Genomic DNA, 3,179 nt, shown 5'->3' with positions numbered 1-3,179 from the left:
AATCTTGGAAGTTGAATTTGGGAGACATTAAATCTTTCATCGTTTTGGCATACCCAGGCATCTCCCGCAAAGTGTCAATTAGTGAAATGTTCACCTGGATTTGTTTCAACATCTCCATGAATTTCTTATACTGCTCATCCTTCTGATATTTGGCCAATCTCTGTGGGAATGGTGTTGGAGGTCGCTTCTGTCCTGTGATTTGAGTTTTATCTTACTCAGGCACTGCTTCTATTGTCATTTCTTGTGCTACCTCAGTCTCCTTTGCAACCTCTTTTTCTTTGCTTGTGCTCTCTTGTGCATGTTGTACCGTCACCTCAGTTAACCCTGTTGAATCATCTATCTCAATGGGTACTGGTACAAGTATTTTTGTAATTCAGCTTTCGCGAGCAATTTCTTGCTCCAGATCTAGGTCTCTACCATTTCTTAGACTCACTGCCATAAGCTATTTCGGGCCCTACTCTTTTGGATTGACTTGTGTGTCTGCAGTTAATGTTCCTCGGGGACGATTATTTAGAACCATCGAAATCTATCCTAATTGAATCTCAATGCCCTTTATCGCTGATTTATGTGAGTCCACTCTCTATTGCATTTTTTCATTAGACCCAATCAGTTGTTGCAGCATTCCTTTAAGTTCAGCAAACCCATCATTTTGTCTCACTATCTGTTGTTGTTGGGCTGTTGATAGGCTAGCTGTTGATTTTGCTGGTTGTAACCCTGTTGCCTTTGGTAAGGCACAACTTGACCCTGTGGTTGCATAGCTCCAGGATTGTTGTTGTTATTGTACTGCTATTGTGCTGGCCTATATTGTTGATTCTGCTGCCCCCAATTTTGACCACCTTGCCTCTGTCCCCCATAATTGGCCAGATAGTTCATATCTTCATGATAGTGCTAGTTTTCACCTTCCGCACTTCACGAGCATACATATGGTTTGTTAATACATGGTGTACATAAGCCCCCATTAGTTGCGTCAACTATGTGTACCTGTTGCTTCTGGCCTGATTTATCGATCTTTTTGGTGAGGATACTCATTTGCGTCATTAGAGTGGCCATATTTCCAGCTATGGAGTTGTTTGGGTCCAAAGCTACTGAATGAACTACAGGAGTGATCGTAGAGTCTCTTTTCATCCATCCTGAGTTTTGGGTCATTTTGTCAAGTAGGATCTTGCATTCTCTGAATGTTTTGCTCAAAAATGCTCCACCTGCTGAAGCATCAACATTGGCCTTTAAGCCGTCTGCCAGTCCTATATAGAACCTCTGCCCCAACATCTGATCTGGAATGCCATGATGTGGACATTTAACCAGCATTCCCTTGAACCTCTCCCACGTTTCTTGTAGTGTTTCTGTTGGTCTCTGCCTGAAGCTCAATATATCATCAATTTGTTTGGCAGTCTTATTGGGTGGGTAGAACTTGTTCAAAAATTGCTTGACTAATTCCTCCCAAGTAGTGATGGAGTTTATGGGGAGTGAATTAAGCCAAGTCTGAGCTTCTCCTGTCACCGAGAATGGAAATAATAACAGCTTTATTGCTTCTGGTGTCACATTAGGTTGCCTTTGCATGACACATTTCGATAGGAAATTCTGCAGATGCAGCTGAGGATCTTCAATGTATGACCCTGAGAATAGTCCCTTGTTCTGCAACAAATGTAGCATGTTGTTTGTGATTTGAAATGATTCCACTTGTAGCTGAGGGACTGCAATTGCGGTTGCCAGATTTTCGGCGGTGGGTTGTGCCCATTCATACAATGCTGCTTCTGGCACAAGAGGCACCACACCCTGATTGTTCTGGTCATTCTCATTATTTCTGTTGTTTTGATTTTCTACTCCGTCATCCATGTCCGGTTCGATTTGTTCTGTTGAGTTCTATTGTTGTTTGCACGATTCAGTGCCTTGAAAACTTTCTCAGGATCTGATAATGCTTCGAACAATTCACCAATTCTTGAGCAGTTTCTAGGCATGCACCTGCAACACCCAAGACTACAAATGTTAGAATTTCAATGTATTTGGTTTAAAATGAAGAAAATTGACTACACTAAGAATTCTATCAATTTTTTTAGCTGCAATTAATAACACCGTTAAATTCCCCGGCAAGGGCGTCAAAATTTGATCACGCCCAACTATGCCTTGTAAAAAGGACTTAGCGATCGTTGAAAATATATTCTGGTTAATAAGTCTAGAGTCGAATCCCACATGGAATTAACCTATTAAACACAGCTACTAGACTCGCACAAATTCACGCAATCAATCTTCAGAATTATTTAAGTAACAAATTTGATCTTTACTAACTAAATATAACCTAATGAAAATGCAATAATTAATAACTAACTACGAACGAGTTGTAGACAAGAATTGGAATGATCTAAGGTTATGATTTCTCCTATTGTCGGAATCCTTTCCGCTACGTTTTATATAAATTTGCCTAAGTCTTCTCTACCGATCATGGACGCTCTGAGTGTTGTAATTCTCTCCCAAGTAACTACCACAATTTACTAGACATATTCTCCCAAATTATGCTAGTTGTCATTAAGTACGGCTCACTCTAATCGCACCAAAGTTTCGTTATCCCAAAATGCCACCTTTAAACCCTCTGTATTGATCCCTCATATACGTTAGGAGTGATGTTGTTCAATAATTACCTAAATATGCACTCTCTCCTGAGTAATATACACTAAATAGGCACAGTCGATGGAGGGCCCTTCAATCAACAACATTAATAATATAGTTAAACAAATAGAGAAACTACTAAGGGCAAATCTATATTAACGTAACAGGAAAATCATCCTCCAATAGGTTCCATCAAAACCTTAGATTAGGAGTTTAGCTACTCATACTCATAGTAACAATATCCTAGATATTTTGCATAATTAAATTACAAAGTAAAGATGAAAGGATGTAGAAATCAATGATGTTAACTCCCAACGGTTGTTTCACGAGATATCCTTGCCTCCCGTTGCACAACTCCTTCAAAAGTGGAATTTTATGTCTATTTATATATGTAGGAAAATACCTAAATGACATAGGCCAAGTTCTAGTCAAACCAGGAGATGAAATAAGCCTTCAAAGTTCGGAGTGTGTGCGCCTCAGACCTCGCCTCGCGACGCTTCACGCGAGCAGGACCTCGCCCCAGACCTGGCGTCGCCAGCCTTAATGCGAGGTGGACCTCGCCTCCTACCTCGCCTAGC

At 40.5% G+C, this 3,179-nt stretch overlaps 1 non-coding gene across 1 annotated transcript; it reads left to right on the top strand.

The window, feature by feature from the left end:
• Positions 1 to 1,276: 1,276 nt before the first annotated feature.
• LOC142164425 (small nucleolar RNA R71) lies at positions 1,277 to 1,383 on the top strand. Its single transcript, XR_012695196.1, has one exon. It is a non-coding gene; the product is annotated as a small nucleolar RNA R71 (small nucleolar RNA).
• Positions 1,384 to 3,179: the final 1,796 nt, after the last annotated feature.

The sequence above is a fragment of the Nicotiana tabacum genome, chromosome 9, assembly GCF_000715075.1.
Source record: "Nicotiana tabacum cultivar K326 chromosome 9, ASM71507v2, whole genome shotgun sequence".
Taxonomy (NCBI): Eukaryota; Viridiplantae; Streptophyta; class Magnoliopsida; order Solanales; family Solanaceae; genus Nicotiana; species Nicotiana tabacum.
Note: the sequence above shows the minus strand (reverse complement) of the source record. Positions and strands in the feature narration are given on the sequence as shown.